This window comes from Sus scrofa, chromosome 4, assembly GCF_054392235.1.
Source record: "Sus scrofa isolate SSC_HxYL_T2T_F1_AM1 chromosome 4, Sscrofa_HxYL_maternal_Yorkshire_Landrace_v2.0, whole genome shotgun sequence".
In the NCBI taxonomy this organism is placed as follows: domain Eukaryota; kingdom Metazoa; phylum Chordata; class Mammalia; order Artiodactyla; family Suidae; genus Sus; species Sus scrofa.
Genome location: NC_139386.1, coordinates 4,501,779 through 4,529,097, shown reverse-complemented (window position 1 = coordinate 4,529,097; position 27,319 = coordinate 4,501,779). Strand labels below are relative to the sequence as shown.

Genomic DNA, 27,319 nt, shown 5'->3' with positions numbered 1-27,319 from the left:
CACGGGCTTGAAAGGAACCCATCTGGTCGCCAGCCCAGGCTCGGAGCCAAGTGTTGGTCCCAGGGGTGTTTTCACATCTATTTTCCCAGCTTTCAGCAAAAAGAAAGAAAAATGGCCCTTGAACCCCAGCTGACACAAGAGAATTTCCATCGAATACACAATTTTCCTACAGAGGTAAGGACCAATTGCATCCTTTTCTCAGGAGCTGGGTGATGGATGCGACGGATGGGCAAGAAGGATCACTGCTGGGTGACTCATTTCAGGGTGAGGCTTTGAGAGTAAACACCCTTCATCACCTTTAAGCACCGCCTGGCTTAAGTGGACGTTCACAGAGAGTATCAGCTCTCCAGGAACCTGGGCTTGGTTTTCCGGGGGAGCCCTGATTTCCGCAGCTATCTAAACAGTTCACATGTCAGTCAAGTGCTTTATAAACAGTTATCGAGTACTTACTCTGTGTGTGTCCCTGGTGTGTGTGTGTGTGTGTGTGTGTGTGTGTGTGTGTGTGTTAGAAAGAGAGAAAGAACTGGCACAAAAGCTCTCCCAACAAGAGGCCTCTCGCGCAGAGAAAAGGAGGAGGGGGGCAGTCAAGGGGAAACTCCTAATTCTCTGGGGCCTCTCAAGTCTGCAGACCCAGCAGTACCTGGAACACTTCCTCCCCGACAGAATCCAACCTGCCTGTGGGTGTCACACAGACAGGATATTTCTCGTTTTGTACCGGGTCCTGTAAAGTCAGGACACTAATAGAAGATGGATTTCTTTCTTTGCTTGGGAAACAAGAATGCACATCCAAGAAGTACACAGGGTGGGGATTTCAAGCGGTGCAGCCACTACTGGAAGCCAGTTCGGAGGTCCTGCAAAAACTAAAAACAGAACTAACATCTTATCGAGCAATTCCCTTCTGAGTATCCAGCCAAAGGGAATTGAAGTCAGGATCCTGAAGAGATACCCGCCTTCCCGTGTTCATTGCAGCATTTTTCACAATAGCCAAGATATGGACACAACCTAAATGCCCATTGATGGATGAATGGATAAAACCAATGTTGTATATACATACAATGGAATATTACTCAGCTGTTAAAAAGAAGGAAATCCTGCCATTTGCAAAAACATGGATGGATCTGGAGGATATTTCACTAAGTGAAATAAGCTAGACACCAAATGACACACCATATGATCTTATTAATATCAAAGTCAAACTCACAGAAGTAGAGAATAAAAGAGTGGTTGCCAGGGGCAAGGGAGACGGGTCCAAAGCTCAGTGTCTCAGTAGCTGTGAAGGCGAACGTGTTCTGAGGTCCATCACACAGCATGGTGCCTGTGGTTAACAATGGAGCATACTGTATATATTTAAAATCTGCAAAAAGGGTAAATCTTCTTTTTCTTTTTTTTTTTTTTTTGTCTTTTGTTTTTTTAGGGCTGCACCCGCAGCATGTGGAGGTTCCCAGGCTAGGGGTCTAATCAGAGCTGCAGCTGCCAGCCTACACCACAGCCACAGCAACTCGGGATCCAAGTTGAGTCTTTGACCTACACCACAGCTCACAGCAATGCCGGATCCTTAACCCAGTGAGCGAGGCCAGGGATCAAACCCACAACCTCATGGTTCCTAGTCGGATTCGTTAACCACTGAGCCACGACGGGAACTCCGAGGGTAGCTTTTATGTTACGTATTCTTACCACACACAGAAAAGAACAAAAATAATAATAATAGAGACAGGAGGAGACTTTAGGGGGTGACGGATATGTTTATAGCCTTGATGCGGGTGATGGTTTCACAGGTGTATACATTAAACATGTACCACTTCCTACACATCGGTCACACACTAATAAAGTCGCGTAATAAAGCTCAGCCAGGGTATGGTCCCTCTGTAAGTAAATAAGCAGGTAACCAAGCTCTCTCTCTCTCACACACACACACACACACACACACACACACACACACACACACAAATAGAGAAGAACTCTCATGCCAACATTGGACATTACCGACCCAGGTATAAGAGGACTGGACAGCTTCCGTTCTACCATCTCAAGCAGGACCCACAACTTTGTCCTATTTCCCCTGAAATAGCATCGATCAGCAACACGCACAGAGCGCTCAGCCTGGGCCAGACACATGCCCTCTGAGTCCCCAGGTTAGCTCACCTTCACCCAAGGAGGTAGATGCCTTTTACTCAAGCAGAGAAGAAGCCACAGGAGAGCCGGCCACCTGCCCATGGTCCAGTGGCAGGAGGGAACAGTGCTAGGACCCACCCGGTGGTCTGTGTCCAGAGGCGATGCTCTCGGCCACCACACTGCGTGGCTACGAGGTCCCCCTCCCGGTGCCAAAGGGAGGAACCCACAAACTTTAGTGGGGAAATGAGAAACTGTGTCTCTCACTCCCTGCAACTCTTGATGAGGAGCCCATGAAAGGACTCGGCAGCAAGCTCCTTCCACTCTGTTCCCCACTCAGTCTTTTCAATGCCCAGAGGACGCGCTCACCCTTCCCGCCCAAGCTCCACTGGGCAGAAGGAGGCTTGAGCACCTTGGGGAGCGACCCAGAAACCACCCATCCTCTGCGAATCAAGTTTCTTGGGAAGCTTCATCCAAGGAGCTGGGCGAACTGGGATCCCAGCCACGCAGAGCAGAGCTCTTCCTACAAAAAGGAGTCTGCCGCTGGGAAAACTGAAGTCCCCTCACAGTGTCACAGAAAGAGGGCTTGACTCAACCCTCATCGCAATAAAAAACAGGGCATTTTAGCCTGTGCTACAGATGAACAAACTGAACACCAGAGAGTGGAAGTGGCTTCCCAGCGCCCATGGAGAGCTGGGCTGGACCCTGACCTTGAGCCCAAGGCACATTGACCTTGAAAATGTGGCCCCTTCGGCACATTCTCCACACTCCTCCCCAAGACACACCCCCCTCAGCACCCATCTAGACATTCATTCAACCTGAGCTCTTTTTTTCGTGTGTGTGTCTTTTTAGGGCTACACCTGGGACACATGGAGGTTCCCAGGCTAGTGGTCGAATTGCAGCTACAGCTGCCACCTCCACAGCCACAGGAACACCAGATCCGAGCTGCGTTTGCAACCTACACCAGGGTTGCACTGCAACACCGGATCCTTCACCCACTGAGCGAGGCCAGGCATGGAACCTGCGTCCTCATGGATGCCAGTCAGACTCGTTTCCGCTGAGCCGTGACAGGAGCTCCCAACCTGAGTTCTTGACTGGCACAGGGCAAAGGTCCTCAAGTGGGGGCGACATTGCTGCCAGTATCTGGAAGTATTCTGGGTTTCACAACTGGAGAGGGCCACGGGCGTTTCGCGAATAGAGGCCAGAAATGCAACTACGTGGAATACAGTATTGTCAAGGTTGAGAAATCTGGAGTATATGCAGGGAGAATTATACGCCCCGAAAATTCTACACTCTTCGGTGTGCTTTTCATGCATGAAATCATCCCATCTTCAAAACAGCATCATGAGAAGAATAAAACTATTAACCCATTTAAGAGGAAGAAACGGGAGCCGAGAGTTTACTGCAGTCACTCCAGATGACAGAACCAGGATCTGGACCCCAAGGCCGGCTTTACAGGCGTTCCTGCAGGCTCAGAGGGTTAAGGATCCAGGGTTGTCACTGCAGCAGCCCTGGGCTCCACCTCTGAACAAGCTGTGGGTGTGGCCCCAAACAACCATAAACAATCCTGCGCAGTTGAAGAAGAAAGTGCCTGTCCTGTATCCTGGAGGTGGAAGTGGGGGAGTCGTGCATCACACACAGCAGAACCAAGGCCGGGAGAGACTGTCACACGCCCTGCAGGTGCACAGGGCCTCGAGGTGCAGGCACTGCTGGGGGGAGTGGGGAGCTGCTGTATTCAGGATGGGCTCCAGGCCCAGGGAGCGCTGAAAGGCATCCGAGTTGAGCTCTTTGTGGCATAAGAGGATCACGCCCCCGGGACTACTGTAAACATTAAATGCAATGGGGCCTGTGGGGAAGGCAGCCTCCACGACAGCCCCCACGGATCCCCCTCCCAGTGTCTCTGCCCTTGTGTAATCCTCTCCCGAGACGACAGGGATTCTGACTTCCCCTCCGCCTGCCTCTCCTGTTCCGGGGATAAGCTGCTCCATAGAGAGGGTGGCTGTAAGGGGACTGTTCCCAGCCAACAGCCTGTGGGAACTGAATCCTGCCCGTCCCCCTGTGAGGGACCTGGGGAGGGGCTCATCCTTAGAAGGACTGCACCTTAATGGCATCCTGGTGACAGACTGGCTAGGCTGTCCACCCAAGCTATACCCAAGTCCTTGACCTACAGGCACTGGGAGATCATAAAATGGTTTGCTGTCCGCAATTTCCACAGCCCAGCCCAGGGAACTCACAGTGTGCACATCTGATGTTTGCTCCGAGCGGCTTCAGACCCACTGGGGCTCTCCCGGCTCTGATCCTAAGCATCTCAGGAGGTGACCTCTCTACCTGGGCTCCCATCCCTTCCCGTCGGTGGAATCTGCTCTCGCCTTGCCTGACGCTCACCCCACACCTCTCTCCTCCCCACCTGCTCTGCACTCACGCGAGTCCAGTCTGGAAGTGCAGGGGAATGAATCTGACATGGAACAAACCTTGACCGTCGGCAGACAAACACAATGGAAAATGATCTCTTTCCTGCCACCCAGCATGGGCATCTGCCCTACCACTTACGCTGCTTCTCGGGTGCCGCTCTGTGCCCACAGGTAAGTGGCGATGGTCACCCTGATGACACCTGCATTGGCTCCGTCCTTCCTTGAGACTTAGAATCGCCTCCTCTGGCAACTTAGAATTGCTCCCTTTAATACTGGGTGCGCACAAGCCTTTGCCTCTGGCTCTGCTTCCCGGACCAGCCAGCCTAAGATAGACGGCGTCTAACACGGCAGGGAGGTCCCGTCAGTGGGAACTATGGAGCCTTCTCTCTCTCTAACTGGAGGATCCCAACTGAGTCCCTTTACTTTGAAAGCTTTGCACAGTCCCTACCTTTTTATTTTGTGCTCACAGCCTCTCACCTCCCAGGAGCACAGGGCAAAATGGAAGACAGAAGCTCCGGGGCAATGGACAGGTTTTGAATCCCACCGATGAAGAGTTTCCTTTTTAACTCTCTCTCTCCTTATCTATACCTTCTTTCTCCGCCGCCACCACCCTCATCCTTCCTGCGTGTTGATACTTTCCAGCTTAGCTTTCCTCTGTCTCACCATCTGTTGTTCATACTTCCAAGTCTTTTCTCATCTGTTCCCTCTGCCTTCCTCCCACCTCCTGGTTCAATCCTTCCTATCCCCAGTGGCACTTGAGGAGTCATCCAAGCCAATAACCTATATCTAATTATCTAGCACGTCTTCCCAAAAGACCTCTGTTTAGTCTAAACACCCCTTCTCCCACATCTTGGCAGCACCTCCAGTATACATCTGCCTGAAATTATTCCATTTTCTCAAAACCCACCACAAACTCAGCTGGGACAGAGGTGAAATCTTTTCTGGTCTAGCACAGGAGTGTGTCATTACGCTTTATTAAATAAGCAATAAATAGAATAAAGAAAGAACAGCAAAGGACAATTTTCTCTTGAACACTGTGCTGACAATTTCCATATAAATCTGAAAGTGGCTCGTTTCTGTGTTGGAAGAGAGGGATTGGAAGAAAAGCACATATTCTTCAGCCAGTCCTCTACTCAGCCCATGGTCTGATGCGCCATTGGTGCCGTCCAGTGATCCCGCCCCGCCTTGTGCATCTGAGAGCTTCTGAGATGATGCGCTAAAGCACACAGGGCAAATATGGGGAGAAGGAGACTGGCTTTTTTCACTTCCCTCTTTACCTTGCCTAACAAACAACCATCATCTCCCAACACACCACTTCCCTGGCTGGATTTATCTCCAAGAGCCAGAACATAAAGAATCCAAAATCCTATCAATGTGTCCACAGATCAGGGACTTTAAAATACTGAAGAATTGCTGTGAAAATTTAATAACCCAATCTATTTAAAATCACCTGCATGTGTGCATGCGCGCGCACACACAGACACACACACAGACACACACACACACACACAATGGGAAGCTCAGTACCATGCAAGAGAACTCTTTCCGTTTCTACCTAAGTAATGAAGACAGAGGATTTCTCATATGTCGCTGTCAGGATAAGTGACTCGTGACAAGTCATCTACCCACTGACCCTCAGTTTCTTCATCTATCAAATCGAAACCGTCCAGACCTGCGCAGCTTCACAGAACCAATGGGCGGTAGCGAGGATTACAGGAAATAATATGACGGAGTCAAACTCCAAAACAGGAACAGCTGTTTTCTCCCGTACAGACTGCAGTCCCTGCACTATTTTCCACTGAGCATCCTGTATTCTCCACCTCCAGAATAGAGACGGCACATTCAAACTGCAGACATTGAAAAAGTGGGTCCTTGCCATGACGTTTCAAAACAGACTTCGGAATGCAATGAGAAAGACTGCAATTTGATAGCAAGTGTTTCGGAGTTTCAGAGGTCTAGGCATCTCAGCCCGAAGCGCAGTTGTGGGCAATCTCCTCTCATCTATCCTCTCCTGCCCCAAACTAGAAACTACCCGGAGTTCGACTGGAATGGTGCCGTTTGAGAGAAAGCTGCGGAGAAAGCAAAGATGGTGCATGCCCTCGCAGAGGCCCCACGCTCTTCCCCCACCTCAAACGTGGCTGAGTGTCCCCCTTCTAAAGAGGGAAGGCGAATCTCCAGGTGACGTGGAGGAATTTCTGTGCAGAGTGCACCTGTGTCCTCGTCCCTGAGAACAGACAGTCAGCTTCCAGGCACTGACTGTCCTATCGAAAGGGCCTTAGAGGCTTCATGGAGTCAAGTGGGACAAAGTCCTGGAAAAGGGCTGAGAAGTTACTGGAAAGGTAGAAAACTCAAAAGATGCTGGTGGAAATAGAGAGTCATCGGGGACTAAACAGCCGATCTCCCAAGCTTGATCCCCACCTCCAAGGCTGTGACTTTCTGCCAAGTCCAAGAACTTGGCTTCAACATCACAGACGCGGGAGGAGAGATTCTGTATTCTATGGTGGTTCTCTCTGACTTGGACATTAAACTAGAAATGGGGTTCAGCTTCAGAAAAAAAGAGCCACCGTTCCTGTAAACCTGAGTTGCGATCTCTGTCACCCTGAGTTAAGGGCCTCACACAGTATCTGATCCAGAGCAGGTGTATAACAAGCAGCAGCTGCCTTCCCGTGATGTCGCACTGCCCCTGACCTTCCCGCAAGGATCCACAGCTTTGCCACCTGTGGTGACAAAGACAAAGGAGTTAATCATAGAATCTTTGCCCACTGGAGAACCTGCCAGGGCAGCTCTCTCAATATAGAGTTTGGGAGTGACACCCTGGGATGCGCAGAGACACCCTACGACACAGCAAGGTAGTGGCAGAGAGGGCTGGGACCCAGGTCTCTAACTCACACCAGAGCACCTTGTGTGTCTCATGAAGCTTTCCAAAGAGCAACGCTGAATCTGACTTTGCAGGAGATCATCAATGATGCACATGGCTGCAGATAAAAGGTCAAGAGGCAGTTAATGAGCACAAAGAGCTAATTCAGAGGACACTGTCCTAAGGGGAACCTTTTACTCTCTAGAGTCTAAGAATGAATGACAGTGATACAGGAACTGCACTTACTCGAATCCCTCGGCTCCCCTTAGGCCTATCCCCTGAAAAATGACTTTATCTACTTCCTCCTCGATCCAATCTCCACTGGATGGAGTTCCTGTTGTGACTCAGTGGGTTCCAAACTAACTGGTATCCATGAGGAGGCGGGTTCAATCCCTGGCATCGCTCAGTGGGTTAAGGATCTGGCATTGCCGTGAGCTGTGGTGTAGGTTATGGACACGGCTCAGATCCCGTGATGCTGTGGCTTGTGACGTAAGCTGGTGGCTACAGCTCAGCTCCCATTCAACCCCCAGCCTGGGAATTTCCATATGCTACAGATGCGTCTCTAAAAAGCAAAACGGACAAGAAAAAAAAATAACAACAACAAAAACAAAAATCAAATCTCCACTGGCTTCTCCACTGGATTCTGGGAACTAAAGCCTCTGTCTTCAGCATCGGACTCAAAGCACTTTCATCTCTCACTCCAGCCTTCCCAGCAAACTCCTCTTCCTTTCCATGGCCACAACGTATTCTGATCCATTCGACACACTGCACTGTAGGCTATTATTTCTCAGGTACCTTTTCAAAGTACACTTACTCTGCACTGACACCTTGGAAGTACCACGACACCCAAGGAGTCACAGTGAATTCCACTGATCTGTCTCGTACTTCAAAACACGTGTGTCACAAACACATCCCAAAGCCATGTTGGGGCAACCATATGGTTATCTTTTACTAAATTTTAAAATTACACATGCCAAGTATTACCATTAATAACAAGATCTGGCACTGGGTGATTGATCCATAGTTGCCGGGAGTGATGCTGGATATTCTGCATTTGTGGACTATTTGATCCTTACAATGACCTACAAGGTGGGTGAGATTATTCCAATATTAAGCTCGAGGAGTTCCCGTCGTGGCGCAGTGGTTAACAAATCCGACTAGGAACCATGAGCTTGCGGGTTCGGTCCCTGCCCTTGCTCAGTGGGTTAATGATCCGGCGTTGCCATGAGCTGTGGTGTAGGTAGCAGACGCGGCTTGGATCCCACGTTGCTGTGGCTCTGGCGTAGGCCAGCGGCTACAGCTCCAATTCGACCCCTAGCCTGGGAACCTCCATATGCCACGGAAGTGGCCCAAAGAAATAGCAAAAAGACAAAAATAAATAAATAATAAAAAACAAAACAAAACCCACTATTAAGCTCGAACAAGACTCAGAGAGGGCAAGTCGCTTGACCAAAGTTTAGTAGAGTAAATGAGAAGTGGAACTGAGTCTTCAGGCCCTCTTCTGCAGCCAAAAGCACTTACTGGAAGCATCAAATGTAACTGGAAAGATCGAATAGCCCTCTAAGCAAGGCTCCATATAAGATGCGGTTTCCAGGGGAGCCGAGACAGAGCTCACTCTTGTCCTCATGAAGCTGCTGAGAAGAGATGCACATCTCTTCCCTGCATCTGTGCTCCCACAGTGGCCAGATCAGAATGTCCACCATTCAGAAGGACTCCACTCGTTGGCTTAACTCAGCATTCCGTTTGGAGTGGCTCTGGTGTAATGGAGACGGAAGGGTGAGCTGAGCCTTATTCACCCTCTCTAGAGTGTCAGAACACAGGGTTAGCATCTGCCTGGCTTGGCTTTCAATTCTGGCTTCACTTCTCATGCCTTGGGGACCCAGAGCTTTTACCTGAGTTTTGGTCAACAAATTGCTTGACCGGCACTGTCCTTGGTGCTGACCCACACAAAGGAATAAGGCTCAGTTCCTGGCCTCAAAGTGTTCACAAGAACAGAATTGAATACAATTCAGTAAGCACAACAAGAAAGGAAACCAGTTCTTCTTGATTCAGTTTTGGCAGGCTGTAAGACTCTAGAGAGTTGTCCATCTTCTTCCAGATTGTCAAATTTCTTGGCATATAATTGTGCACAATATTCTCTTACTTTGTTTGTATTTCTGCAGTATCTGTTGTGATTTCTCCTTTTTCTTTTCTTATTTTGTTTATTTGGGTTTTTTCTCTCCTCTTCTTAGGGAGTCTAGCCAGAGGTTTGTCAATATTGTTTACCATTTCAAAGAACCAGCTCTTGGTTTTATTGATTTTTTTTCTATTGTTTTTTGAATCTCTGTTTTATCAATTTCCTCAAGAAGAAACAGAGCAACTGAACAGACTGGTCACTAGAAAAGAAATTATATATGTCATAAAAACACCCCCTACAAATAAAAGTCCAGGACCAGATAGCTTCACAGGCGAATTCTACCAAACATACAAAGAGGGACTGGTGCCCATCCTCCTTCAACTTTTTCAAAAGGTTGAAGAAGAAGGATCACTCCCAAAGACATTCTATGAGGCCACCATAACCCTAATCCCAAAATCAGACAAAGATACCACCAAAAAAGAAAACTATCAGCCAATATCTTTGATGAATATAGACGCAAAAATTCTCAACCAAATCCAACAACATATCAAAAAGATCGTACACCATGACCAGGTGGGATTTATCCCAGGTTCACAAGGTAGGTTCAACATCCGCAAATCAATCAACGTCATACACCACATTAACAAAAGTTAAGTCAAAAACCACATGATCATCTCAATAGATGCAGGAAAAGCATTTGACAAAGTCCAACATTCATTTATGATTAAAAACTCTCACCCAAGTGGGTATAGACGGAACATTCCTGAATATAATCAAAGCAATTTATGACAAACCCACAGCAAATATAATACTCAATGGAGAAAAACTGAAAGCCTTCTCACTCAAATCTGGAGCAAGACAGGGATGCCCACTCTCACCACTACTATTCAACATAGTAATAGAAATCCTGGCCACAGCAATCAGAAATAAAAGGCATCCAAATAGGAAGAGAAGAGATAAAACTGTCACTGTATGCAGATGACATGATACTATACATAGAAAACCCTAAGGACTCAACCTAAAAACTACCTGAACTGATCAACAAATTCAGCAAAGTAGCAGGATATAAGATTAACATTCAGAAATCAGTCGCATTTCTGTATACTAACAATGAAATATTAGAAATGGAATACATAAATACAATATCTTTTAAAATTGCACCCCAAAAAATCAAATACATGGGGATACACCTGAACAAGGCAGTGAAGGACTTATATGCCGAGAACTATAAAATATTAATCGAGGAAATTAAAGAAGCTACAAAGAAATGGAAAGATATTCTATGCTCCTGGATTGGAAAAATTAATATTGTAAAAATGGCCATACCACCCAAAGCAATCTACATATTCAATGCAATCCTACCAAATTACCCATGACATTTTTCGCAGAACTAGAACAACCATCCAAAAATTCATATGAAGCTGCAAAAAAACCCAGAATTGCCAAAGTAATCCTGAGAAACAAAAACCAATCAGCAGGCATAACTCTTCCAAACCGCAAGCAATATTACAAAGCTGCAGTCATCAAGACAGTGTGGCACTGGTACCAAAACAGACAGACAGACAGACCAATGGAACAGAATAGAGAACCCAGAAATAAACCCTGACATCTATGGTCAATTAATCTTTGACAAAGGAGGCCAGAACATAAAATGGGAAAAAGACAGTCTATTCAGCAAGACTTGCTGGGAAACAGGTGCATGCAAATCAATGAAACTAGAACACACCCTCACACCATGCACCACAATAATCTCAAAGTTGCTGAAAGACAAATATAAAACAAGACACCATCAAACTCTTGGAAGAGAACATAAGCAAAACATTCTCTGACATCAACCTCATGAATATTTTCTGAGGTCAGTCTCCCAAAGCAACAGAAATAAAAGCAAAAACAAACCAATGGGACCTAAACGAACTGACAAGCTTTTGCACAGCAAAAGAAACCAAAAAGAAAAAAAAATACAACTTACAGAATGGGAGAAAATAGTTTCAAACAATGCAACGGACAAGGGCTTAATCTCTAGAATATACAAGCAACTTATACAACTCAACAGCAAAAAAAGCTAACAACCCAATGGAAAAATGGGCAAAAGACCTGAATAGACTGTTCTCCAAGGAAGATATACAGATGGCCAACAAGCACATGAAACAATGCTCAACATCCCTGATTATTAGAGAAATGCAAATCAAAGTTACCATGAGATACCACCTCACACCAGTCAGAATGGCCATCATTAATAAGTCCACAAATAAGTGCTGGAGGGGTTGTGGAGAAAAGGGAACCCTCCTGCACTGTTGGTGGGAATGTAAGCTGGTACAGCCACTATAGAGACCAGTATGGAGGTACCTTAGAAAAACTATACATAGAACTACCATATGATCCAGCAGTCCCACTCTTGGGCATATATCTGGATAAAACTTTCCTTTAAAAAGACACATGCACCCGCATGTTCACTGCAGCACTATTCGCAATAGCCAAGACATGGAAACAACCCAAATGTCCATTAACAGACAATTGGATTAGGAAGATGTGGTGTATAGATACACAATGGAATACTACTCAGCCATAAAAAAGAACAAAATAATGCCATTTGCAGCAACAGGAATGGAACTCTCATCCTGAATGAAACAAGTCAGAAAGAGAAAGACAAATACCATATGATATCACTCATATCTGGTATCTAATATACAGTACAAATGAACCTTTCCACAGAAAAGAAAATCATGGACTTGGAGAATAGACTTGTAGTTGCCCGGGGGGAGGGGGAAGGAGTGGGAGGGAGTGGGAGCTTGGGGTTAAGGGATACAAACTATTGCTCTTAGAATGGATTAACAATGAGATCTTGCTGTGTAGCCCTGAGAACCATGTCTAGATACTTACAATGCAGCATGACAGTGGGAGAAAAATTTCTGTATGCATGTATGTGTAACTGGGTCCCCATGCTGTACAGTGGGGAAAAAGAAAAGTGTGTTGGGGAAATGACAATAAAAAATAAATTTAAAAAACAGAAAGGAAATTACCACAGATTTGACATCAAAACCCTGTGCTAAAAGATCAGTCATCATGGAGTTCCCGTCGTGGTGCAGTGGTTAACGAATCCGACTAGGAACCATGAGGTTGGGGGTTCGATCCCTGCCCTTGCTCGGTGGGTTAAGGATCTGGCGTTGCCATGAGCTGTGGTGTAGGTTGCAGACGAGGCTCGGATCCTGTGTTGCTGTGGCTCTGGCATAGGCGGGTGGCTACAGCTCCGATTGGACCCCTAGCCTGGGAACCTCCATATGCCGCGGGAGCGGCCCAAGAAATAGCAAAAAGACAAAAAATAAATAAATAAATAAAATTTTTAAAAATAAATAAATAAATAAAAATAAAAGACCAGCCATCAAATGGTCTTCATTTACCATCTTACAAACACAAATTAAAATTATGATATGACAGATGGCCAAACTGAAAAGGGCAGAAAATGCCAAGTGGGTGAGGATGTGAAACAAATGAGACCTTTATGTACAGCTGGAGGAAGTGTAGACTGATGGGACCGCTCTGGAAAACTAGGCGTCGCTATTTACTAAAACTAAATACGCACATCCCCTATACCTTAACTATGGCATTCTTAGTAGTATACGCAACAGAAACGCATATACGCGTGCATTAAAGGACATGAACAAAATATGGCAAAGAGGAACCTACTTATAGAACAGACACAGACTCAGACATGAAAAAGGAACTCGTGGTTTCCAAGGTAGAGGGGGGAGGGAGTGGGATGGACTGGGAGGTTGGGGTTAGTAGAGGCAAGCTCTTACATTTAGAATGGATAAGCGATGAGGTCCTGCTATATACAGCACAGGGAACTAGATCCAGTCACTTGTGATAGAATGTGATAGAAGACAATATGAGAAAAACAAGGTGTGTGTATGTGTAATCACTGGGTCTCTTTCTTTGCTGAAGAGCAGAAATTGACAGAACACTGTACATCGACTACGATACATTTTTTTAAAGATATGAACGAGAAAGTTCTTATCATTTCTTGTCATCCTCCAGTACAGGAAATTGCATAAATCCAAGCAGAACAGGTAAACTGATGGTGGTATATTTATACTTTGGATCCTAGATAGTAAAATACGATTATAGGCAGCAACAGGGGTGAATTGCATAATCATGTTTGAACAAAAGCAGCCAAACCCAAAAGAACACATACTGTAAGATTCTATTTCTGTAAAGTTCAAAAACAGCAGAAATTAATAACTTAATGGTGTCAGAAGTCAAAATAGTATCTACCCAGGGCAGGGGTTTTCAGTGGTAACTAAAAAAACACGAAAAGAGAGTTTCTGTCGTGGCTCAGCTGAAACGAATCCGACTAGCGTCCATGAGGACACAGGTTCCATCCCTGACCTTGCTCCGTGGGTTAAGGATCCGGCGTTGCCGTGAGCTGTGGTGTAGGTCGAAGATGCAGCTCGGATCTGGCGTTGCTGTGGCTGTGGCGCAGGTAGGCAGCTACAGCTCTGATTCCACCCCTAACCCCGGGTCGGGTGTGGCCCAAAAAAAAAAAAAAAAAAAAAAAAACAGCCCCAAGAGGATTCGAGGGAGTGTGCGTGATATTCTGTTTCCTGCTATGCGTGCTGGTTAAACTGGATTTTTGAGTTTCGGAAAATCCATTGATATTTTAAAAATGCATATTATTTCAATCGCTATTTTTGAATTTTCTCCCACGGCACTAACACACCTCAGTATGTCCATACTTTGTCCATCCTCCCATTTACAATAATTGCATCACCGTCATAATCAACTGCCATCATCTTACGCAGCTGGGAACGAGAGGGCCTGAGATTCAAAAACAGAGCTGGTCGTGGCTGCTGGCAAATCCCACACCATGACTGCATCTGGCAAAACCCTGGTTAAAACCCCCGCTTACAAAGAGGACGGCAGAGACAGAGACGTCATCCAGCCCAGAGCAGAGATCAAAGGAGCCCTCCTGACACGAGACAAAATCTGCTCTAAGTACGTTCAATATCAGAGCTGGGATTTTTTTTTTTTTTAACATCTGGAAGGCCCCCTTTAGAAATCCTCCCCAATCACCATAAAGGACACAGATGCTGCCTGAGGCCTGGGACGATACATCCCAGGACACGCGCGAGCAAAGGGCACAACCAGGTGTTGGGCCCCAGCTGTGTAGTTTTTATAAGCACCAGTCCTCTCGCTGTGCCCCGTTATCTTCATTTGCTTCCTTGTGCTTTATGACTTATGCTGTATGTGTTTATTTGATAAACATGTGGCAAAAACTCTGAACACGAGCTCTGCCATCTTGACAAATTTCTAAGTGCACAATACAGTGTTTGTCGGCTTTCCCCGGGATGCTGCCCAGTGGCTCTCCAGAACCTACTGTCTTGTGTAAGGGCAACTCCAGGTATGAAATTCCAGCTAAGGAGGCATTTTCTGGAGAAGAAGCTCACAGAGATGCACATTCCGCATGCATTTGCTCTTCTGCACTCGGTCCCTTCAGCATCCTTGCAGCCCCCTTCCCCGTCCCCCCTGCCCCTTTCATATGCACCTTCTGTGGCACCTGCGGATTCTAATCCCATCTATACTCTGGTATCAGCAGCCACTATGTCTCGACCCCAACGACCCACACACACTCAGACCCTTGATAGCCACCCCTTCTAATTCCCCAGGGGACCCGGCAAGGACATTTAAAATCATCTTACATATCCACGGACACACAACAAAATAACCCCGCAACTCAAGGACTTGAAGCGGCAACAGTTTTGTTTGTTCCCAATTCTGTGGATCCGAAATGTGAGCAGACCCCAACCACGGGACCCCACACCCGGTCACGGCCGGAAGGTGAAAAGGGTGTCCGGCCTCTCTCTGCGCCTGAGCGGTCAGAGCTGACACTGGTGTTGGTCTCCAAGTGGGAACATTCTGGAAGGGGAGGGTACAAACTGCAGGTCTCTTCAGGCCGAGGCTTGGAAGATCAAGGGCAGCCCCTCAGCCACATCCTCTTCATCAAGCCAGGTGAGAGGCTGGCCCTGATTTAAAGGGAGGAGACCCTACGCACAGCACAGGGAACTACATCCTGCCTCTCGTGGTAGAACAGGAGGGAAGATAATATGAGAAAAAGAATGTGTGTGTGTGTGTGTGTGTGTGTGTGTGTGTGTGTGTGTGTGTGTGTGTGACTGCGACACTTTGCAGCACAGCAGAAATTGGCAAACATTGTGAACTGACTATATTTTAATAAAAAATGATGTTAAAAAGATTAAAAAATAAGGAGTTCCTGTCATGGTTCAGTGGTTAATGAACCTGACTAGCATCCATGAGGATGCAGGTTCGATCCCTGGCCTCCCTCAGTGGGTTAAGGATCCAGCATTGCTGTGGCTGTGGCTACAGCTCCAACTGGACCCCTACCCTGGGAACCTCCATATGGCATGGATGCAGCCCTAAAAAAAAAAGAGAGATTAAAAAGTAAAATAAAATAAAAGGAAGAAGAAAGTGGTTCTGCCTCTCCCGGGGGAGGGGGTAAGGTCCCTTTGCGAAGGGCAGGATCTGTCACCACAGGCATCTCTGGAAATAAATTCTACCTCAGCACAATGCTTAGAGCCGTGTGCTCTGGGTGTGTCTCTGGATGTGTTACTTCACCTCTTGGAGCCCCAGGTTCTCCACCTCTAAAGTGGGGTAAGAGCCCTCCCACAAGTGTTCCTAAGAGACCAAGTAAAACAATACATGAAACGAGCGAACACTGTGTCCCACCCGGAGCAAGGCTCTACCCACAGTTGCTAGCATTAGACAGGTCATATTATTTATTCATTTATTGCTTTTTAGGGCCACACCCGCAGCATATGGAGGTTCCCAGGCTAGGGGTTCAATCAGAGCTGCAGCTGCCAGCCTACACCACAGCTCACGGCAACGCTAGACCCCTAACCCACTGAGCGGGGCCAGAGATCGAACCCACGTCCTCATGGCTACTAGCCAGGTTCACTACCGCTGAGCCGTGACGGGAACTCCCAGATCAGACTTTAGTACCCGATTTGGGATCTTCTGAGAGAGAAAGGGGGGGCACTGCTGTTAATCGCATGGAGACCACAGGTGTACACAGGATTTAGATCCCCTCCAGCGAAGGCCACCCGTCACCTTTCAAAACGGGGAAAATCAAACTCAAGCCGAAACTCAAAGAGATGAGCGAGCCTGCCCAAGGTAACGGCTCCTTTGCACACTCCCTCTCACACTCACGGCCCTCCTCCTTTGTGCCAGGCCCTGAACAAGAGCAAACACACCCCTGTCACAACAGAACTTACCTTCTTCCAGTGACAGACGGAACTGCCAAACAAGCAAAAAATTCGTTTCCTGTAATCTGGCGTTTAAGAAAATGAGTCAGGGTAAAGGAAGAGGAAGTGTTTCGAGGGCAGGGCTTCACGGGAGAGAAACAGAATCCTGATGCAATGGCTGAAACCAGCCTTGGCCCAGGGGTCTGGCCTGCTGGGCACCTGTCTTTATAGAAAGGTTTTATGGGAGCACAGCGACACCCACTTGTTTACAAATTCTTACGGCTGCAATTACAGTATCCAGGAGTTTCCACCGCGGCTCAGCAGGTCAGGAGCCTGACACTGTCTCTGTGAGGATGTGGGTTCCATCCCTGGCTTGGCTCAGTGTTTAGGGATCTGCCGTTGCTGTGGCTGTGACATAGGCCCACAGCTATGGGGGCTCCCATTCAACCCCTAGCCCGGGAACTTCCATATGCCTCAAGTGAGGCCCTAAAAAGAAAAAAATTAAAAAAAAAAAACAGTATCCAGTACTTGTAACGGGTCACAGTTCTGTAAATCCTAAAAGACATCCCATGTCTGGCTTCAACAAGACAGAAACATAGTAAACGTATTTCCACCCCCACCCCCACCCCCACCCCCAGAGACTCAGTATCAAGATTCCGAGGAAGATGATGCCATGCCCTGGGTCCCTGCTGTCCTGAGGGTCTCAGCTCCTCCCAGCTGTTCAATCTGTGCTTCTCAGGTTACAGTTTTATCCAAGACTGGAGCCCTTAGGGTTGCAAGGTGGCTACAGATAGCCACATGTTGACCCAATATAAGCAGATACGGCACCTTAAGACTGCTTCTCGTGGAAGGGAAAAACCAACCCCTTCCAGAGGTCCCCACCGTGCTCCACACAGGCCACTGCCCAGAGCCGAGTCACCTGTCCTTCCCTAAACCGCCACTTGCAAGGGAAGGGGACTGACAAATGGACGATCGCCAAGCAGGAGCAGCCTGGCGCTGGCGGTAGGCTTCCTCTGTCCTAAAGCATGTTCTGGAGCAGTACACACTAGAGTATCTGGGAACGAGGGAGGAGGGAATTTGACACCAACAGCATCTGGTAGGAAGAGCAAGTGTAGGCTGCAGAAGGGTCAAGGCTCCCGTAGGAAGAGTGCTGGGGAGTTCCCGCTGTGGTGCAATGGGTTAATGACCCACCTTGTCTCCGGGGTGTGGCCCGGAGTTAAAGTGGGTTAAAGATCTGGTGTTGCTACAGCGGGGATGCAGGTTGTAGCTGGGACTCAATCCCTAGCCCCTGAACACCCATATGCTGCGGGCATGGCTGAAAAAGAAAAAAAAAAAAAGCAGCGTTTGGAAAACAACAGGACGTCTGAATAGAAGCCTGCATGACAAAAAAAGGAGCCGTCCTTAAGAAGAGGAAATAGAGGTACCCAGATAGGCCACGTTGCTGTACCGTAGGAATTGGCACGATATCGGAAATCAACTATAATTTACAATTTTTTTTAATTTTTAACAAGGAGGAGACCTTAAAAAGCCGGTATGGAAGGGCTTTCCGAGTACAGGCAATGGCTGGTAAGGAGCAGGGCCCATAGTCAAAGGCCCTCTCTCTGGATCCAAAGCCTGTGCGGCTCCTGCTCGTCCAAGCCGCCTGCTGAATTTGCCCCTATGCTCCGGCAACTGTCTCTCCTACCATGTTCTTCCTTGAAGTCTTTGGTCAGGCCCTCCAGACCCGAGGCGTTCCCTGCCTCTCTCAGCCCGTATCTCCCAAGCGCTTTTGGTACTTTTCTCACTCTCCTTGGTCCACACGCAGGTGCAAACTGGACAGCATCCGGCCCCGTTAGGACATAAACCCCTAAGATCAGTGGCCCTCTCTGGCTCCGACTGGTCGCTGCCATGACAATATCAAACAGCATGGGCACACAATACCTTCCTGATGAACATGCATCTAATCAGACACAGCAGTCTAGGTCTGGGGTGCCATTTGTTTGGATTCGTCCCATGAGGTGCACACAAGACCTTGATTTTCTTACGCTAGTCAAGCCTCTCAATCAAAAGGCACACAGGGAGTTCCCGTCGTGGCGCAGCAGAAACAAATCTGACTAGGAACCATGAGGGTGTGGGTTCGATCCCTGACCTCGCTCAGTGGGTTAAGGATCCGGTGTTGCCGTGAGCTGTGGTGTAGGTCACAGACACGCAGCCGAGGCTCGGATCCTGCGTGGCTGTGGCTGTGGTGTAGGCCGGCAGCTGTAGCTCTGATTTGACCCCTAGCCTGGGAACCTCCATATGCCGCAGGTGTCGCCCTAAAAGCAAAAAACAAAAACAAGCCTGCCAAGTCAGAAGAGCGTAGCAGGAGGGAGGTACAGTGAATAGAGAGCAAAGGGTGGTGAACACCCAGAGAAGGCCTGGAGAATCGTACTCAAATTAGGTCTGATTTTTCTGGCAATAAAAAGCCACTGAAGAGCAAGCAAAACTGACTAATTACCTATTGTATTTCCGGAACAGCGTTAGCTATCTTATGCACATTTCATCCTCATAAAAGAAACTGCGAAATGGATATAATTCCTGTTTCCTGGAGGATGAAATTCACGCTCGGCAAGGTGAGGTGGCTGAGGGTCACATGGTGAGAAAATGACAAATGCCCAAGTCTGTGACCTTTCGTCTCAGCCACACAGTTGACAGATGCTTTAAGAACTCACATCAGTAAAAAGAGAGAAGAGGTTTGCTGGAGCTGAAGGGAGGGGCATCCAAGAGGCCGGGGCACCTATTAGGAACTGCTGCAAAAAGCATCTGCAAGGGCAGATGAATGCCCTGCTCTGGGCATTGTTAGCAGAAATCAATCACCCTTGGAAACTAAGCGGGTGAAGAGCAGGGAGCAGCAGACATCACAAAACGCACCCACCTTGGGAAGGGGGCGATGGGGAACCAGCGATCTGCCCTGCTCACGCCTCTGCTAGTGAGTCAAGGCGACGGCAAAACTGCCCCTGGGGTTGTTTGCTCTAACTCGGGGTCCACATTCTAAGCTTAGACAAGGTTTAGTCACAAGGATGAAATCTGATTAGTTTAGCGGGGTTTTAGCTCCGCTTTCTCTCTGAATCATGTGTGCATGAATCATAATCACCACTCTTCATATTTTAGAAGCAAATGTCTAATTTTTCTTACCCAAGGGAAAAAAATCAATTGCTGTCTAAATATGAATCTAGTGTTGTTTCTGCAGCTCGTGGATGTATTCAATTCTGAGCCTTCATTTTCTATGGAACGGGAGAATAATGAGGAAAGCTAAAAAAAAAAAAAAAAAAAAAGAAAGAAAGAAAGAAAGAAAAGATGGGGGAAAAAAAGAAAAGGAAACAAGTGACATATACTGAGTATCCACCCTATCCATGACTCTGCACCCTGCTTTCCAAAGTCAAGGCAGACGCGAGTGTTCCCACTTTATGGATGAAGAACCTGAGGCGTATCCGAGCAGGGCATCGGCCCAGGATCACACGGTAAGAAGCAGATGAGGATCCAATCATAGTGTGGAGACACCAAATCTCATACTTCCTGCCCATCTCACCTGGTCACAGCAGGCTTAAGAAAGGGTATCAGGGTGACTCAACGATACGGTTCCTTTTGGAAACGACTTTCCAAGCTCTCCCCAAGGCGGCTATATGGGATTTATTGTCTACTGTCATCTTAGGACGCTGCCTCAGCGGTTGGGCAGCTAAGCATCTCCGAACTAATTAACTGTCCAGGAACTGGGGATACCAGCCAAGCCTGGTTGAGAGTTAATGTCTAATGCATGGTTCAAGTAGGCAGGGGTCTGGGCGGGACTGCATGATGCATGGTCACCAAACATGACTGTCCGACGGGCCACCTCTCAGCTCCGGGATGAGCTCTGAGCAGCGCCCTCGCCCCACCACCTGCTGACCATGGGCTCCTCCACCAAGCACCACCTCTGGGAGCTTTGCTTCTCCCAAGTTTGGCCAAAGCCAGGCTCCAGGCTCCAGGCTTGGCATCCCACTGACACCTTTTCACCACATGGGAACATGTGGGGGTATTATTATTATTATTATTATTTTGCTTTTCAGGGCTGCACTCGCAGCATATGGAAGTTCCCAAGATAGAGGTCAAATTGGAGCTACAGCTGCCGGCCTACACCACAGCCACAGCCATGCAGGATCCGAGCAGCACCTGTGGCCTACACCACAGCTCATGGCAACGCCAGATCCCCAACCCACTGAGGGGGGCCAGGGATCAAACCCACGTCCTCATGGATACTAGTCTGATTCATTTCCACTGCACCACAACGGGAAGTAGGGTGTTATTTTTACTTCACAGGTCTGCTGCTTTTCTGTGCAGTAATACCATTATATTCAAGCATGGTAATGCTAGTCTTACATCACTTATTAAAATGCACTGGGAGTTCCCGTCGTGGCTCAGTGGTTAACGAATCCAACCAGGAACCATGAAGTTGTGGGTTTGATCCCTGGCTTTGCTCAGTGGGTTAGGGATCCGGCATTGCCGTGAGCTGTGGTGTAGGTTGCAGACGTGGCTCGGATCCCCGCATTGCTGTGGCTCTGGCATAGGCCGGTGGCTACAGCTCTGATTCAATCCCTAGCCTAGGAACTTCCATATGCTGTGGCAGCGGCCCAAGAAATGACAAAAAGACAAAAAAAAAAAAAAAGTGCTGAAAACATGATTAAATGAAATATTAATTTTCAAGTGCAATACTTATAAATAGCTTAGTTATAAGGGTTTTGAAAGTTTTTGTGTATTTTCAGCTATACCATTCTGCTCAGTCTCATTTTTCTCTGAGCACTGGGTCCGCAATTAAGGTTTCTAAATAAATCCACATACATGAATCAAAAAACATATTTGAAGGTCACAGACGGCCCTCTGCTCTCAAAATGATTTTTCCAAACCACAGCTTTAGTCATGATGCTCCTTTGTTTAAAGATAATAAAGGAGACTTCATAGCTGATTTCCCAGCGGAACTGAACTGAGTTAGCTCGGGGTCCAGATGAAGGCTGGGGTCTGGATTCAGCAGATATTTCCAAACCACCTCATCAGCACGGCTAGGTTGACCAGGGCTGTTCCAGCTCTCCAACACCTGCTCCTCCTGTCCTTCAGACTGCACCATCTGTGACCATCTGCCTGCCCCATTGTACCGGGAGGGCTGGGGTATCCACTTTGTAATAACAGCATCATTAAAGAGCCAGGGCTCGTCCTCACCTTTCACAATCTGATACACGGGGAGCGTTTAATCAGATGCTTATCTTAGATGTGCCAACTGGGCATTGAAGAGGGCAATCACGGAATTACGCAATGCCCTTGGTGACAAAATGATGAGAGAATCTGGATTCACAAGAAGCGTTCCCTGGGAATAACGTAGCAGGAACCATTGCATCTGACACGGTGAGAAGATCACACCCACGAGGGTGTTTCTTCCGTTTCTCCTCCAAACACGCCTGCACTGTTTTCTATATTATGTGTATCATTACTGTGACATGAGGGGGTGGTGGCCGTGCAGTGCGGAGAAGCAGCTTCCTCCATGGACGTGTTTGTCGAGGTGGACAGCAGGGACCAACATCCCTGCTAGTTATGCCAGGGACCGCGATGTCCTGAGCACAGCCTTCTGGGAAAGGCACACGGCAGCCGGGTCCTTGTTCTGATCACATCACCCCGTGTGGGGCGAAATCAAGAACTGAGGCAAAGGAGGTTAACCGTGACTTCATACACAATTTTATGAACAAAGTGGAGGCGAGAAGAGCGAAGCATCACCCCTGGGCTTACCTCTGGGCAAGGTTGTCTGTAACACAAGCAAGCCAGGGCCAGAACAGGAACGATGCAAAGGGTGCCCTTGTGTTTTGCTGGTGGGACCGGGTTGGAAAATCACAACTGTCCCCAAACGCAAAACTGGCAGCCACGTGCCCACCTTGAAGAGAAAATCCTTACCGAGTATGTATGTTGACCCTTGTGGCCCTATTTGATTCAAATTGATCTGACCATCAGATCTGATCAGAACGTGACTTTTTAAGCAGTGTGAGAATGGCAAGAATCTGTCCCAGCATTACACAGGCTGGTGACATTGTTTAAGGGCAAGGCAACCTTGGGAAAATCCTTTAATCTAAGTCTTGGCTCTATAAAATCAAGATAACCTCCCTTGTACGACTGGTGAGAATAACATTTAGTAATGTGCCTCCTCTATTCACAACACCCAAGACATGGAAGCAACCTAAACGTCTATCGACAGAGGAATGGATAAAGAAGATGTGGTACATATATACAACGGAATATTACTCAGCCATAAAAAAGAATGAGATCATGCCATGTGCCACAACATGGCTGGACCTAGAAATGATCATACTAAGTGAAGTTAGTTAGGCAGTGAAAGACAAACACCATATGATATCACCTATATGTGGAATCAAAAAAAAAAAGGATGCAAATGAGCTTATCTGAAGAACAGAAACAGTCCCACAGACTGAAAAATTCATGGTTAATGTAGGGGACAGGTCAGGGGAGGGATGGACTGGGGGTTTGGGATTGGCATCTGCACACTGAGGTCTGTGGAATGATTGATCAATGGGGGCCTGCTGAATAGCACAGAGAACTCTACCCAATATTCTGTGATCATCTATGCGGGAAAGAATCTGAAAGAGAATGGACATGTCTGCATGCATAATGGAGTCACTTTGCTGTACAGCAGAAATTATCACAACTTTGTCAAAATCATCTATACTTCAACAAAACTTTTTTTTAAGTTTTAAGTGCTTTCTACAGAGTCTGTCCACAGTTTAGGCTCGGGAGCATGGGTACCGCCTTCCCTTTGCCTCTGGGACAGCTCAGGGCTGAAGATGGACCTGCTCAAATGGGGAGACACCCGAAGCAGAATAAGGTCCAAAGGCCTAGCTTGTTCGGCAAGGCCCCCAAGTTCTGACTTCTACCCTTTCCTCTCCTTTGACCCTCAGTCTGGAACTGCCATTCCGAGTCAGCAGGTGTGGGGTGAGTTCCTCTTTCCGATAAGAACATGTTCTATCCTTCAGGAGTTTAGCAATGGGGAGCAACGTCACAGCGTTTGGCAGTGGAACGGGTAGAGAAAAAGAGGACAGACACAGGAGTCAGACAAACGGAAGCTAAAATCCCAGCTCAGCTTCTTTCTCGCTAGAGGGCCTGCGGCAAGATGCCTGAGTATTTTAAGCCCAGTTTCCAGGACCATAAAGATAAGACCCCCCCCCTTACAGCAGCACAGAGTGCAGGGAAGCCCTCTTTACAGAGGCACTGGGAGGAAATAACGCTCTACTGTGAACGGTGGGCCAGGCGGCACCTGACTGATCACAGGCTTTCCATCGATGGCAGCACAGACGCCCTGACATGAACACCTGTGTTCCTGAGTCAATGACACTGTCGATACTGTTCTGAAGAGCCATGGAATCCGGGGTGGCCGTTGATGTGCTCGTGTGGATTTCACCCATCCTGAGCAGATCATGGTTTGACTAGTTAGAGAACTTAGGTGTGCCTCAATTCACTCACAGGTTAAAAAACACCGAAAGTACAAAGACAGTCAGCATCTCTGTCTGGGAAACGTGCTCATTTTAATTAACCTAAAAGGGTTCTAGCACTTGGTGTTTGTAAAACACTCTGACACCCTAAGAATAAGAGGCAATTTAAATGCAAAGTTTCATCCTAACATCTTTCATGATTATTACTCGAGGGACTCTCAAGCAGGGACTCCCACAAAGCCACGCCTCCCACCCAGAGGAAGGCTCGGGGTCATCCGGCCGAGGGCGAGGGTCCTGCGGACTCCCGAGACGAGACTTCACGGAACGCCGCTTTCTTAGTAAAAACGTGGACCACGGTTGGAAAATGTAAAAAAAAGACAGTGAAAGAAAGAATGCGAGTGCCTTCAAACACCAGCTAAGTTCTGATTCCGCCTAAATCTACAAATCAGATTCAAACTGCACTCCTGATAGTGCGTGTCTGTTTCCTACTTACATGGCTTTAGCAGGAGGGCAGAGTACCACTCCAATAAAAGGATTTGGGGCCAAGAAACTAGAGGACATAATTCAGGGCAAATGTGGGTTTGTTTGTTTGTTTGTTTTTTGGTCTTTTTAGGGCAGCACCTGTAGTATACGGAAGTTCCCAGGCAAGGGGTCAAATCAGAGTTGTAGCTGCCAGCCTACACCACAGCCACAGCAACACGGGATCCGAGCCACATCTGCGGCCTACCCCACAGCTCACGGCAACACCGGATCCTTAACCCCTGAGCAAGGCCAGGGATCAAATTTGCATCCTCATGGATGCTAGTCTAGTCCCTTACCACTGAGCCACAAGGGGAACTCCAATTCAGGGCAACCTTAATCTCTGTAAAGTGAGGCAGAAACCCAGAAATGAGAGAAGCGGCGAAAGGAGCTAGACATTCTGCACATGCATTCTGGGCCCATTTCTGGCTCACCCCAAAACCATGCACGCGTGGGGCTGCACTAAGGTTCAAAGAACGCAACTGAAATTTGAACTGCTCCCAAAAAGGCAGAGCTTGCAGACTGAGTCCAACCAGCTTAATGTCCCACTAAACAAACCAACCAACAAATAACAACCAGAACATCCACTAGAACGTTAACAAAAAACACGCCACGGGGGGAATTTTGAAGACTCTAGGGTCTCCGCAACAGACATCCACAGGGTCCAAGACAGAGTTCAGAATTATTCCGTCTGAGAAGAAACACGAAAACGCGACCCATTCGTAAAAGACAATCAATGGAGACCGCCCTCAAGATGCTCCAGATGTTGGAATCAGCAGATAGAAACCAGGCTCAGGAGTTCCCATCGTGGCGCAGTGGTTAACGAATCCGACTAGGAACCATGAGGTTGCGGGTTCGGTCCCTGCCCTTGCTCAGTGGGTTAACGATCCAGCGTTGCCGTGAGCTGTGGTGTAGGTCGCAGACGCGGCTCGGATCCCGCGTTGCTGTGGCTCTGGTGTAGGCTGGCAGCTACAGCTCCGATTGGACCCCTAGCCTGGGAACCTCCATATGCCGCGGGAGCGGCCCAAAGAAATAGCAAAAAGACAAAAAAAAAAAAAAAAAAAAGAAAGAAACCAGGCTCAGTGACATAATGGAAACTCCACTCAGCATCAGTGAAAGCGGGCATATCCCTGAGACTTTGGGGAAAAAAAAAAAAAAAAAACAAGCAAAGACTTGGAGAGTTTTCATCTCACAAAAGCAGCAGTTTTAGGAAAGTTCACATTGGAGGGGAAGCAGCATAAGGGAAGAGATCAGCCCCAGGAGCCTGAGAACACAGTACAATCATTCATGAATTAGTTAATTCATCAGGATGTTGTTGAACACACACCAGTTGCCAGTCATAGTCTGTTGACCTAAATAAGTTACCAGCTTTCTTGGACCTGCTGTTTAAGAGTCACCATCGATTATCTTTGCTCCGTGGGAGAGAATCAGTGCAAACTGTATGATGGACCATTGAAACTACTGTATCAGGGTCTTTTCAAACCTCATTTCATGCACCCGGTCCACAGAGTCTCCCCCAAACCCTCATTTATTCGTTGTCTCTCCCTGTATTGTGTGTGCGTCTAACTGTGAATTCTGATAAGTGGTATAAAAACAATAAATACAATGGAAGAACGTGTACTGGGGATAAAGAGTGGGTGATCTTTTGTTTCCTTCTATGATTGTAGGATATGGGATGTACCCTTTCTCTTGGACAAGTAGGAATCATTAAAGTCCCTGCAATAGCATTAACCCTCTTGCCTCACACCTCCTTTGTACGGAATTGGGCTGCTCTTGTACATGCACTGAAACTTTGGTTTCTAACCTTCTTCCCACCCCGTCCTCAATAAAAAGGCCCTCTGAGCATGGAGCTCATGCTTTCTTTCCTTGAGCGTATGCCTCACGGGATGCCTGGCACACAGGAGCCCCAAGCAAGCACTGGCCCTGCTGCTGAATGGAATACAGCAATGACTAAAACCAAGCTTCCCAGGGCCTACATGCTACTCACTAGCATCCCATGCCTTTTAACGGGACGAACTTCCTCCCCGGTTATTGCCATGGAGATTTTGTGGGTGGGGCAGGGGAGGTCACTGTGCAAATAGGTTAACGGTGACAGCTGTGACTTGTTTGATAACTGGTACCTGAAAAAACATGTGGGTCAGCACATTAGCTTGACTCAGGACATCTCTCACCAGACCATTAGCCTTTAGAAAACACAGATCTCAATTAACTTTCATGGAAATGAGATTACTTCCTGCCCATCGGAAGGCCTTCATTTATCCACGGGGAGCTTCACCATGCAAAGGTTCCAGCGCTCGTCTCCATGGAAATCTTTGTTGAGGGCAGGCACAAAGACGGTATTCTTCCAGATTACAAAGTCCCTTCACACAAACGATCACAGATCGTCCCACAACGGCCCTGTGTGGCGGGTATGAGGGAAATTCCGCAGCACGCAGAACAGTAAAAGGGTTAGGGAACCAGTCACATATGCAGCCACCAAGGGCAAGCCAGCGGCTGCCCGATCCCAGTCCCAGGCTCATTCCACTGCACCAGTGACCTCAGTGCACTGGCCTCATCTCCAACCCTAACGGAAACATTTC

The 27,319-nt window shown here is 47.6% G+C and overlaps 1 protein-coding gene and 1 long non-coding RNA gene across 10 annotated transcripts in view; both read right to left on the bottom strand.

Annotated features, from left to right (window-relative positions):
- The window catches only part of FAM135B (family with sequence similarity 135 member B), a 292,392-nt gene that overhangs the window by 199,701 nt on the left and 65,372 nt on the right, over positions 1-27,319 (bottom strand). The window lies entirely within an intron of this gene.
- Positions 9,559-14,050, bottom strand: LOC146403651 (uncharacterized). Its single transcript, XR_014844978.1, has 2 exons — positions 12,999-14,050; positions 9,559-12,757 (listed from the first exon to the last, which is right to left on the bottom strand). It is a non-coding gene; the product is annotated as an uncharacterized LOC146403651 (long non-coding RNA).